The sequence below is a fragment of the Chironomus tepperi genome, unplaced genomic scaffold, assembly GCF_022539635.2.
Source record: "Chironomus tepperi strain 1889 unplaced genomic scaffold, CSIRO-AGI_Ctep_v1 contig_472, whole genome shotgun sequence".
NCBI lineage: Eukaryota > Metazoa > Arthropoda > Insecta > Diptera > Chironomidae > Chironomus > Chironomus tepperi.
The window spans coordinates 567,277-580,801 of NW_027226594.1; the positions used below are offsets into that span (position 1 = coordinate 567,277).

The 13,525-nt window shown below is 30.1% G+C and overlaps 1 protein-coding gene across 8 annotated transcripts in view; it reads right to left on the reverse strand.

The window, feature by feature from the left end:
• Ca-alpha1T (Ca[2+]-channel protein alpha[[1]] subunit T) overlaps nucleotides 1-11,927 on the reverse strand; it is a 179,530-nt gene extending 167,603 nt beyond the window's left edge. For all 8 annotated transcript variants that reach the window (XM_070651939.1, XM_070651937.1, XM_070651935.1 and 5 more), the window contains exon 1: nucleotides 11,911-11,927. The gene's annotated coding sequence lies outside the window, so the exon portion shown is untranslated. The remainder of the gene's footprint in view (nucleotides 1-11,910) is intronic.
• Between the last annotated feature and the right edge of the window lie 1,598 nt (nucleotides 11,928-13,525).

Sequence of the window (13,525 nt, forward strand, 5' to 3'; positions counted from 1 at the left end):
TCAATATGCTGAATAAAATATGAACATGAATGTGGGAAATAAGAAGGAGGAGGAGGACGTAAAATGATTAATAACTTTTTAATTTATTTCTTCTTTACACATAGCTTGTAGTTTAAATTGTGAATGAAATTTTAAAGGCAACGAATTGAATTTCATCGACTCATGTTTACATAAATAAGACTCAGTTCATATTTCTGTCATGAATGAAAAATATTTAGAAGACAATATCGGATTGAACACAAAAATATGGCATAAAAAAAAGTTTTAAATTATCACATTTACAATGTGTGTGCTTGCAATATGATAAAAATAAGAATTGGTGGGGTATATGATAAATTTATTCATGTATTTATTCATATGAGGTATGACGATGATATGTATGTGAACAACAATATAGATTTCCCATAAATTACGTACATACAAGGCCGAAATTGAGCCTTGCATTTGGAGGGAATTTCATGGTTTTGTTTATTTTTGACTTCCAAAAAAGCTACAAAAAAAAAACGAATTTCGTTGGAGAGACTGCATAATAATAGCAAAGCGAAACATTATGCTGCCCCGGGGTAGATCTTAAAAAAAAAATACCCTCTGCTCTTTTAAAAACTGCCCATTATTTGGAATCTACCCAATTTTCGCATCATGGCCCGCCTACCCCATCCTTATCTCTAGCATCTTAATGGCCTAGCTAATCGTCTTGGCGCCCCGGGGTAAATGTTCGAAAAACCCCAGTTCTTTTAAACCCACTGTTTGGAAACTACCCCCTGTGGTTTATTCATGATTGAGTATTTATATCCAATTTTGCATCATAACCCGCCATCTCCATCCATTCATTGTAGTTCCTGGGGTATTGCTCTCCTTTTCCCCACATTTTTTACCATATGCTTCAACCAATAACGTCTCGACTTCTTAATTCCTGCTTTAACCAACGGCTACATAGAAAGTCGTACTATTTCCAAGTTGTGGTGCCCAGGGGAAATTGCTCTATTTTTCCCCACTTTTGTTACTCCCTGGCTTCAACCAACGTTTTTCGGGGAAGTTTTCTTTTTTCCTAGTTATGGTGCTCCGGGGTAATTGCACTGCTTTCAGAAAATACCAGTTTCCGAGTGAACCTTAAAGAACAATAAATTTTTGGCAGCTTTATGGACACTAAACGAAGACGGTTTCCATTTGGTATTAATAATAAAGGTTTAGCGGAGCCTGAAAACTACCTTGTCGGTACCAGAGTTGCAAAACAGGCACCTGTAATAGGCAAAAACCGTACTTGGTTTTTAATTCTTGATAATTTGTATAGTTTTTTATTACAAATCCATACAAATTATCAAGAAGTTTTATGGTTTTTACCTGTCATAGGTGCCTGTTTTGCAACTCTGGTCGATTCCTTCTTCATTTGTGTCGCTCGGATCTACATTTTTAACAACCCTTCTTCCCAAATATAGAACATCACTTGTAAACAATCCCACATCACAATATTATATTTTTGTCAAAAAAACATCAGAATCATAAATTTTTCATCACAAAAACAGCACAAAAAACTTTTTCTTATTCCTTTTCTGAGGTCACACAAAAAAAAAGAAATTTTTCATAAAAGTACAAAAGTTTCAGGATATTAAGAAACCATGAAGCCACAGAAATGGATAAATTTATGTATTCACAAAAATGATAATGAAAATGTTGCCAGCAAAAAGGAATTAGAGACTGTCGTTTGGAAAAAATCAAGGTATATGATACTAAAAAAAGAAAGTTTTATAGAGTTTAATAAGCTTTCTTAAAGTTGATGTGAATTTTTCTTTATTTTGTGAATCTGTCATTTTGAGAAGAAAATTGGGACAGTTGAGAAATTTGAGGAATTCAAGGAAGAATAAATTCGGAATAAATTTTAAATTTTGAATCATTTTTTTAGAGTTTAGTACATTTGATGAACTTAGAGGTGAAATTTAGTAGTGTGGCGGAAAGGATAGATAGGCTTCCTTAGCTCTCGATGAGTTTGGAGAATTTTTGGTAAGTTTATGGAATTTGTGGTGAATTTGGTGAATTATTTGGTGAGTTTCATGACCAATTTTTCTAGTGATTTAGAAAATACAGATAAATTTTCTCAATTTTTAAAAAGCTTAGTAACTATGGAGCACTAATGCTGAATTTGAAGAATTTTTGGTGAATTTGGTAAATATATTGTTGAAATTTGTCACTTTATGTTGAGTTTGGTGAACTTTTGATGGATTTGGAAAGTTTTTGATTAGTGAACTTTCGGCTCGTAGAGCTTGGTAAAATAGAGGAGCTAATATTAAATTTGATGACTTGTTGGTGATTTTGGCAAATTTTTGGTAAGTTTGGTGTATTTGTGGTGACTTTGTTGAATTTTATGGTGAGTTTGGTGAAATTTTTGGTGAGTTTAGTTAATTTTTTTAGAATCATAATATCAATCCAGAAATCATCCCTCAACAATTGATCATCAAATATTCACATCCCCAATTTTCCACCATAAAATCCTCCGTCAAATACCAAACAATTTACAATCCACTCATGTTTACCCCCAAAAAAATTATCAACAAGAAAATAATAATTATTCTAAAGAACCCTTTATCATCTACATACCAACCAACCACACACACACAATTATTATTAATTAATAAGAAAATCGATTCCTAATTAGTCATGAATATATGTAATATAACAAAAAAAAAAGAAGTAAAAGACTGTAATGGAAAATTTCCGAACCACAAACAAAACCAGCACACATGAGGCTTAGAAAACATAAGGAACCTTCAAATGATTAATGCCGATATTTCATTTTCTTGATGCACAGAATGAGAAAAAAAGTACAAATAATTTTTTTTGTGTAGCCTTAACATTAGGCAGCTGATTTTCAAATGATTTACGCTCTTAATGGTGGTAATGAGAAGTAAGTGAAGTAAAAAGTAGGGTGGAAACTGTCAAACGAATGAATGGCCATAGAAAGGCACATGTAGAGAACATAATTAATGTACTCATTGACATGATTAGAGTAAGGAGTTTTTGCTCATGAATAAACCAGACTCATTACTGCATAATTGAACATATGTACGGTCAATTAATTGCAACATGATAATGGCATATGTAGTCATAGTGGTCCGAAATATAATTTAAAATAAAATAAAATATAAAATGAGAATAGTGAGGCGAGTGGATAATAACATAAAGATATAACCGCATCGTGTACAGGCACAACTACACTTGTTACAAATCCACATATTTAAACTCTTTTTTTTTATTTGTAATTTTAATTCCTCATCTACAGATGAACATTTCATACAAATACGTGAACATGAAAATTGTTTTTTTGAGAGTATATTTTGAAGATTAGGTGGGGAGTTTGAGTGCATTTTGGACGATGTTAATTATTTTTGAGTTCAATTAGAGTTTGGCTTTGAAAATGTGAAATAAGTAAATTTGAATTTTAAAAGAAATTCTGAAAATAAGATAAAAACAGGGATAAAAATTTGTATTTTTATAAAATTAAAACTTTCAAAATTTTAAAAATTAAAATTTCAAAATTTAAAATTCAAAATTTCAAAATTCAAAATTTCAAAATTTCAAAATTAAAATTTAAAATCTCAAAATTTTAATTTTAAATGTCAAAATTTGAATTTAAAATTTCAAAATTTGAATTTCATGGTTAAGTTGAGAATTGAATTTTAAAAATTCTTTTGAACTTTGAAATTTTTAAAAACGTTAAAATTTTACTTTAGAATTTATATTCTTAGAGCAAATGTTTAACTTAAATATTTGGAATTAATTTGAATTTTAGATTTTAGTTTTAAAATTTTAAATTTAAGAATTTCAAAAATTTATTCAAATTTATTTACAATTATGAGATGTAGAAAACTGTTGGAAAATTCCTTTCAAATTTTAAAACTTGAAAATCAGTTAGAATATCAAATTTTAAAATTTTGTTAGAATTTTAAATTTCAAAAATTCTCTCAAATTTTTGAATTCGTTCGAGTTTTTAAACTTTTTTAAATTTTTAAATTTATTCAAACTTTAAATTCATTCAAATTTTTAAATTCATTCAAATTTTAAATTCAGTTAGATTTTAAAATGTGAATTTGAAAAACCCAATTTAGATACTTAAGTTTTATAAAATCGCAATAAAATCTTTCAATTAAATGAGAGAATTTCATCTCTTAAAACTCAATTTAAAATCCAAAAAAATGCTCTCCAATGCCCAAACTCCACTAAACATTTCCTTCATACTTATTACTCTCATCTTCACTACCTCGCACAATATTGAAAAAATAAGTCTTATAAATTAAACATTGATCGTGAAAAAACCAGAAGCAGTGAAAAAAAGATTTTCCAATTGCTACTCAATACTGGCTCAATACACAAAAAATAAGAAATTTTTTTAATTTTTTCTTCTTTTTTTCCTCAATTTTCATCTGAGATCGATTGAATATTTGCATGAACAGAAACATGTGAAAATAGTGATGACGATGCTGATGATGATTTTGTCGTATATCCAACTACACAAAAAAGAGACTAAAAACTTGCTTATTTGCATGTCATCGTCGAATTATTGTGAATTAATTAATTAACATGTTCAAAAAATATTTCGTCACTTTTTTTTGTGCCTGCCTTTTCACTTCCAATATTTAATCAATCACTGTTTATTTTTACATATTGCAGTTGTGCTTGTAGAGGAGAAAAAATACCTCAGAATGGAAATGGATTCGCTCGACTGACGAAATTATTTATTTAAGAATTTTTTTCTCTTTTTTTGACGGTGTAAATTTTTTTTGAAAATTTTTTCATAATGTTTGAGTTGAAGTTGTGCTTGTAAATTCTTGTAGCAGTTAGAAGAGCATTTTGTAGTTAATTTTTAGAGAGAAAATTAGGATTAAGTCAACAAGTTGGATTTTATGGATGTAAATTCATGTTAAATTAGCAAACAAGGAAGGTAAAAAAGTCATAAAATTAGCTTAAATGTTGCAAAGTTCTTTCATGTTCTATTTCAACCCGGACTGTATATATGCTGCATATGACTATTGTTTATTCATCGGTATAACTCTCTAACATGCACTTGGAATTGGTAATTAGCAAGAGTTTGCCACCGATAGAGCCAGCTTAAGACGCAAACTAAGGACAAACATGGATCACATTTGATCTGAACTGCCAGCGAAGTAGATAAGTAAGTACTTCCCTAAGGAGCATTCAGTTGCTCTTACCAGATCAATACACACTTTAATGATTTTGTAATAGCAGTTAATTGAACAATTTGATAAGAATCAGAGCTCGAAGTCTTCTCGAATCTGGAATTGAGCAGCCGACTCTAGTCGAGTAGAAGCTAACTAGATCGACTTACACTTGAGTGCTGTCTACACGGCAGTAAAAAAAATCAACAAAACTATTATAATCAAGCTTGGTCAAATTATCAAAGGCAGAAACTCTTCAATCATTTTAAAGCTATTGCTATGTATGAATGGAAAAGCCGACTCTAATCGATTCGACTTCATTTAAAATCCTAATCGACTTCACATTTTGATAAGAACTAGCTTTTGTACACTAAGAGTTAGCTTTTAAATGGCTCTCGAGTTTGTGGCAATGCCAAGTGGGCCAATATTGATTCTAATAATTCTGTTTTTTGACTGCTGTGTGGACAGCTCTCCAGTTAGCGTCTATTTGAGATGCTTTAAAAGTTTTAAGCAGAAATTAGTGTTGCTTCTGGATTTTTGACTGCTGTATGATCAGCCCTCAAGTGTATGTCGAGTTAGCGACTGCTTGAGATGCTTTTAAGGGTTTTAAACTGGAATTTAAGAATAATGCTCAAAATAGCCACATGTTAAGCTTGGAAAAAACAACAAAAATGTCTTTAAGTAAGCTTTACATCATTTTTATTATCATCAACTCATTAAAGCCTTCCCAAGTGGCACAACATAGTCAATATGGCACTGCTAAGCCGCCCTGTAGATGACTAAACCTCAAAATGACTTAGATGTGCCCTAAAAGCCACATGACAGCGACATTTTGTGCATTATAGTGTTTACAAATTGAATTTTCTGCTACATCTGACTCCGGCTTCTAAGGAGCCACTCTAGTTCCATCAGAATCAACTACAGACCGGCAAAATCCTAAAATTGGAGTCAAATTAAATCCCAAATTACCATAAAATCCATGTAGATTTTAAATAAAGCTGATATATTACCACATACATATCTACAATAAACTGAATTTATCGCATTCATAAATTACTTAAACTTTATTAAAAAGATTCCAATAAAATAAAAATGTTCACAGCATAAATATAGCACAGCACAAAAAAAAAGCATGCTGTTGAATTCAAAAAATATTCATCAAATTATCCAAAGATTTATTTGTTCAGCCAAAGAGAGAGGAAATAACAGTTTTAAATGACGTCGTGGATTGGAACTGAAAGAAAAAGAAAAAATTTCTCCCGCGTTTATTTTTGAATGGGATTTTCATGTAGGAAATTGATTTTTAACCCCCGCAAATTCTCTTTTGCATATCAGTGCTTGCTGTTGTATGCTTGATGTTTGGGGAGAGGATAACCATCTGCTTTTTTGATAAGGATATCGAAGAAACTTGGAATTTTGACTCAAAATTGACTCAAAATTGACACAAAATTGACTTTAAAGTTTCTTTTTATGAAGATTTTGGACTGTTTTTCAAAACAGGAAGCAGACCTTTACTTCCTTACTTACTTCCTTGGCTGGAACGCACACGAAGCCCACTGCCGCGTGTAAAGAACGTCAATAGACAGCTCTATCTTTGGACAATTTCTGCCAATTCGGGATATTGAGAATTCGGAAGCAGACCCGAGTCACATAAATGAAGAAAGCTCTGCCAAGGAGCTTTAAAGGCTGTGCAAAACCTCTTTTACTGACACTTAACGGAAGCCGCCTCAATTTGACGTCTATATGGCTGAAAAATGAATTCGACTTCAATTTCATGTCAATAAAAGAGGTCTACAGGATCCTTAAAAGCTCCGTGGCTGATCCTTCTTCATTTATGTCCTTCTGTCGCTCACAAGATAGTCATCCTACTGATACTAAGTATTTTATGGCATAAGCAAAGCAAGAAGAAGGAGAAATTCTTGATAAAAAATTCATTCAGTAAGGAAAATTCAGCAACAGCAACATTTCAATTACGAGCATTTAAAGTGAAATTTTTAGCACAGTAAGTTTTAAATTTGCAATATTTGCCTTATTTCATGTACTGCAGGATATTCCCAGCGACACTAAGAAAGCAAATTTAGTAATATTAAATCCATATGAAGTTCATTTTAAGTCCGAGATCTGAACATGATTCAGGAGCATATACATTACTCAGGCATTGAAATACTGCACCAAACTAACTAAACAGCCCCCATTTTGGATTCATTTAAATCCCATTTTTATTAGTTATCGATTAAAGCTTATTGTAAGTTGTACTATATATAGCAACTGATTACTTATTTATGCACAATTATTCCGATTGTTCCTAATATTATACTATACATAATGACGATGAATATGCTGCTATTAGTCGAACGTGTGTTTAGTTGTAAACTTGACAATTGTAGAATTAGAGCAGGAAGTTGAAATGGAGTTGAGTTGACTCTAGTTGACTTTTCTATTAGGGTTGGACAAATATTCGAATACGATTTTGCCCAACCCTATTTTCTATACAAAATCCGGATCGACATAGAACTTTGTGTAGAATTTGCCAAAAAGTACAAAATTTGTTACTCAAAAATAAGGTCCGAATAATCGCATTCTGTTTCAACCGTGGATAATAAATCCAGAGGAAGTCGGTCACTATAAACTGTAGGTTTGGGTTTCAGATTTGACCAATCCTCACTCATGGAACAGGTCATTAGCTTTGAGACTCATATAACGCACAGTTCTGGATCTTTCAGATTTGAGTAAAATAGAAGCCTTTCCGTCCACTCTAGTAATCCTAACAATCACTTAACTCACTGAACATACAGACCTAATTGGTATTCACTTATTTAAATGACATCAGCAAGTGGTTCTGACATGGCATTAACTTGATAATTATCAATACCAAATGCAATATTGTCTATATCAAACATAGTTCAACTACAATGAACATTTCTTTATCCATAAAATATGAATCTTTTCCATAGCTGCTTGACAATCTTAGTCTTAATTTTCATTCAGCGGAGTGATATCATGAATATTATTCAAATCTTTGTCATGTCGACAAAACTCTGTATAATGATTATGAGATCAGCTTCTGATGGGAATCGAACCGACGCAAGCACATAAAGAATGATACAGATATTTGGTTTGTTGCCTCTCGGCCACAGAGGCCTTACTTTCACAATGACAGAATCGCCTTAATATGCTTCGAGATACTAGACTATATTCTTTAAAGACACCACAAGCCACAATGTACATAACAAAATCCACATTTTTAAAAATTCAAACATTATTTCCCTTGATACGCAAATTATTGAACTTGAATAAAATTCTTTCCATTCATTAAACCCTTCCACATCCGTATTTATATCATCAAAAATTTTAGGTCACACTATGAGATTCCCAAATGTTAACGACCAATTCACAATAACAAAAAAATCTGTTTATTCCTTTAAAAAATCCACATAAATATTTAATAGATCTGCCATTTAAGAAGGTGTTACCGCATTTACAATTAACTTACATTTTCATGTATTTATTTTATGTCTTGCTTGTGCCTTTACATGCAGTTTATATCCTCATTCTTAAGATTCTCACTTGCTTTTTTATTAATGAAAAAAAAATTGATTTTTTTCACAGAATTTTTTTCAATTTTCTCACAAGAATCTCCCGTCTTTTAATGACTTGAAGTGAAATGAATGAAAAAAAAGGAAGAGAAAAGAATCTTCTCATTTATGGTCTTAGCAGCATATATACAGCACTTGATTCTTTTACTTTAAAAAGCATCTCTTGAAGTTTCACAATTTTTATTTTGTGCTGCTTGCTGCTTTCTCTTCCTCTCATCATCATTATAAATTTATTATTTCCACTTTCCTTCCTACTTGTATTGCCATTATACGAGGACATACGTATGTATGTACATGCTCTTTGTGATTATTTTTACAGGACTTTTTTTTTTTTGGGAGAAAGCTTTTCAATGTAATTTAGGTTTTGTATATAAAATGTATATAGTCAGGCTATAAAACATGGATACTAAGTCTATAAGTCTCATATATAAGAAGCTGTTGAAGGACGACACAGTATTGCAATTGGTAATGGTAATTGACAAGGAATAGAAAGTGATGGAATTGTCTTCAAATGTCGCCAAAAGTTAGGTCATGGATGTTAAACAATCTGGTAGGTTAGTGGAGTAAGTGTGAACATCTAACCTAGTGCGTATCTGAGAATAAGGGAGGGAACTTGACCTAAAACACTATTTGTACAATATTCTTGAAAAACCAACTTCTCTCGAGAAAATGAACATTCTCGTCTAAATGAACGTATTCATGAAAATACTGAATCAATCCCTAGTAGGTAAAGAGCATGCTAATAAGGTACAGAACCACAAATATTGTACCTTAAAGCGCTCACTTTGCTTGTTAATAAATATAATTCAACATTCTCAATTTGAAGATTTTCAACCTTCTTGTCTATTCGGGACCACCAAACAATTGCGTTCTATACAAAAAATGCATCCCTTACCCAGGTACTCCCCCTCAGGGTCGTAGCAAATTATTTCAATTTTGAAATAATTTTGTTTGAATTTCCAGAATTCTGGAAGAGTTTTTGGTCTTTTTTAAAGGAAAACCTTAACAAATCGAAGAATTTTAAAATTCCCCCAAAACTCCCCCTTGAATACGCTCCTACTCCCTTTCGTCTCTTCCTCTTATCTTAACTCAATAACAGAATCAGTTACAGAATTTCAAATTTTCATCAAAATATTCACAATAAAAGCCTCAAAATTCCAACAAACACACAATTTCCTTCCTTATAAATTAAAATAATTTTCTTAACGACCCCTAAATAAGAATTTGAATTTAATTTAGAAGTCTATAACATTATGGATTTTTTTTTCCAAAGAAGTTTACAGACTGTGGCATGCGAGAGGAAAGAAAAAGTTCTCAGGAAATTCCCTCGGGATTCGAAAATTCTAATGTATTTAAGAACGTAATTTAACAAGTTTTGGGAATGTCAAGTGTCATTCAAGTTTTGGGATTTTTGAGATTTTCGAGATTTTCAATTTTTATTTTTAAAAATTTGTTTTTTTTTCAACTTTTTCATTTTAATTTTTATTGCTTAATTTCGGTTTATTTCAGATATACCTAATTTTTTAGGATTTTTAAATGAAAATAATTGAAAATTTTCCAATTTTATAATATTAGAAATTCATCGAAATTTCTAGAACAGTGACTGAGATAAAAGAGTCAAATTTTCCTAGAAAATTTATTTTTCAGACTTTTTTCATTTTAATTAAAATGAAAATTTCAACTGGAAATAATTTATTTTCAAATTTTGAAACTTTTTGAATTTCCAAAAATTACTACTTATCCATTCATTAAATTAATTGAATGATTTTTCTAAAAAATATTAAAATTTAAATATTTTAGTTCAAATTAATCTTTTTTGATTAAAATATGAACTCAAAATTTCCAGGAAGCTTTTACATTTTCATTTATTTACTAAGTTTGAAAGATTGTTGCAAAGATAAATTTCATGAATTTTTTATGTCCTAACATTTTTCCTTCCAATTTGATTAAAAACGAGCACAAAAATATTTTCCATTGTAAATTGAAAAAATTATTTAATGAAATATTTGAAAATTTAATTTTGATAGATTTTGATTAAAAAATTGACTTTTTATAATTAAATTTTAAATAATTTAAAATTTTATATTTTAGAGTGAAATTTAAAAACTTGAAAGAAAATGAGATTTTTACAATTTTTCAATTAAAAATTCGTAAAATTTGCTTTTTATGATTTTTGATTTAAAAAAAATGTAAAAATCACAATTATTGCAATAGTGAATGACCCTAAACTTCAGTATTGATAAGACTTTGGGAATGCGAACTACAATGAGAGTGACTCCAAATTAGAGTCCTGTGAATTTTGCTCCAATATTCTTTTTTAATTGTAAAACTTAATTTAAATTTTAAAATTTTAAATGTTTAAAGTTTAATTTATATTTTATATATCAAATCTTTAATTTAAATTTTAATGATAAAGTTTTAAAATTCGTTGCCAAAGTTTATGAGATTTAAGATTTTTGAAAAAAAAAAATATGAAATTTTAGATTCTTTTAAATAACGAAATTCAAAGTTTTATTATCAAAACTTCAAATTTTGATTTCAATTTCAAAATTTAAATTTTCTTTAGAATCAAAATTTAAAATTCTTTTGTATTCAAAAAATTTTTAAATTTGAAATTTTAAATTCTTTTAAATGCAAAATTTAAAATTTTAAATTTAAATTCAAATTTTAAATTTCCATTATAAAAATTTAAAATTCAATTTTAAAAATTAAATTCTAAAATTAAAATTTAAACTCTCTAAATTTCACAATTCTAAATTCATCAAAATCTAAAATTCAATTTCACAAAAAAAGATTTTACGAACGTTGTAAATTTCACCATAAACTAATTTTAATTTTATATTCTTCCCAAAAATTCATTTCCAGACAAAAATTTCTTTTCCACCTTATTATCTTTAATTTCTTTTTTTTTCCGCACACCAAAAACTATAAACTCTGTGTATGCACGCTCGGCACCACAAAAAAAAGTCTATTAAAGATTCACTTATTTTAAAGATAACAAAAAAAAAAGAAATTAAGCTCCTTTTCAGCTCAATCTGAAGACTCAAGTATAGTTTGGGATACAAAAAATTGAAGCTGATTAAAAATTTAATACATGCTTTGTGCCTTTTTTTTGCTTCCTTTTTTCCTTACAACCGATTACTAACTTTTTATATATATTTTTTCACTGTAATCCACTTGGTCTGGTCTGGGTGCGGTGGACCAACAGCAGAAAAAAACAATTTTTTCTCACTTTTCTGCTGTTGACTTGCCTTTTGATGCTGCTGTACAGCTCCTGCTGTATCACACAGCAAAAATCTATAATTTTTTTTTCCTCTGTGCACCTTTTTTTATATTTTTTTTATTCCTTTATTTTTCACAATCACTAAAAACTCAAAAAAAGCGTTAAATTTCACTTCCACTTTTTCGGTTATTTTTTTTATTATTTTTAAATATTTTTTTTTATTTAGTTTTAAAATTTTTTCTTTTTTTTCTGATTATATTCACTGACTTTACAGTTAAATATTTTATATATGTATGTATGTATGCTGTTCTGCAATGTGAAAAAATTAAGACTGAAAAACAGCTTCACTTTGGGGGAACCACGAAAATTAAGCAAACATTAATGGACGAACGCTGGAAACTAACTGAAAAAAATTGTGAAAAACCGACAGAAAAATAGATGAAAAAGCTCTGGATGTGAAAAGTCGATGCGCGCATGACGAAACTGAAAATTTTGAAATTTTTTTCGGCCAGTTCCTCTCACGGAGCGGTGAGAGATGTGTCGTCGGTGAGAGAAGAAACATTTCCACATGGCATGAACAAAAAAATAAGCAACAGATGAAAACAGAGCATTTTCTTGCATGTATTGTTATGTGCTGTATACAGGCAAGAGTCTTGTCTCTTTTTTCCTACTGTGTGGAATGGGAACGAGGGGAGCTATTGACCGAGTTATTTTTTTAAAAAAAGGAAAATTTATTGCAAATTTTTTTTCATTTTCTCCATCAAGTTCTTAAAAAGAGGTTTATCGACGGATTTGAGCATTTAAGTCTTTATTTTTCTATTTCATCTTTATTTCTTTTTATTTTCATTCATAAGCTTAAAAAGCTCTTGACATTCAACAGTTTTTTATTTCAGCATGCATACCCATTCCTTAGTTGTATTTTGCCCTTTCATCCCATATTCCCTATACTTTATGCTCTTTCTGTTCACATTGAAAATATTTTTTTTAAAGGCATGGGGATTTTGAAGACGGAGTTGAAATCGAGATAACTCAGGATTATCAAGAATTTTCGGATTCGAATTAGAACTTGAATTCGAACTCGAACTCGAATTAGAACTTAAACTCGAATTCAAACTAGAACTCGAACATTCGAACTCGAACACTCGAACTCGAATATTCGAACTCGAACTTGAATTTCAACTCAAACTTGGATTCGAACTCGAACTTGAACTCAAAATTGAATTCAATCACACAAATTGAATTCGAACTCGAATTCGGATTCAGACTCGAATTCGGATTCGGACTAGCACTCGGATTCAGAGTCGGATTCGAACTCGTACTCGAACTTTAGTTCGAACGTGAATTTGAACTTTAACTCGAATTTGAATTCGAACTCGAACTCGAACAGAAATTTGAAGTGAAACTGGAACATGAACTTGAATCGAAATTGGATTTGAACTTGAACTCGAACTCGAATTCAGAGTCAGACTCGGACTAGAACTCGATCTTGAATTCGAACTCGAACTTGAACTTAAATTCGAACTCGAACTTGAACTTAA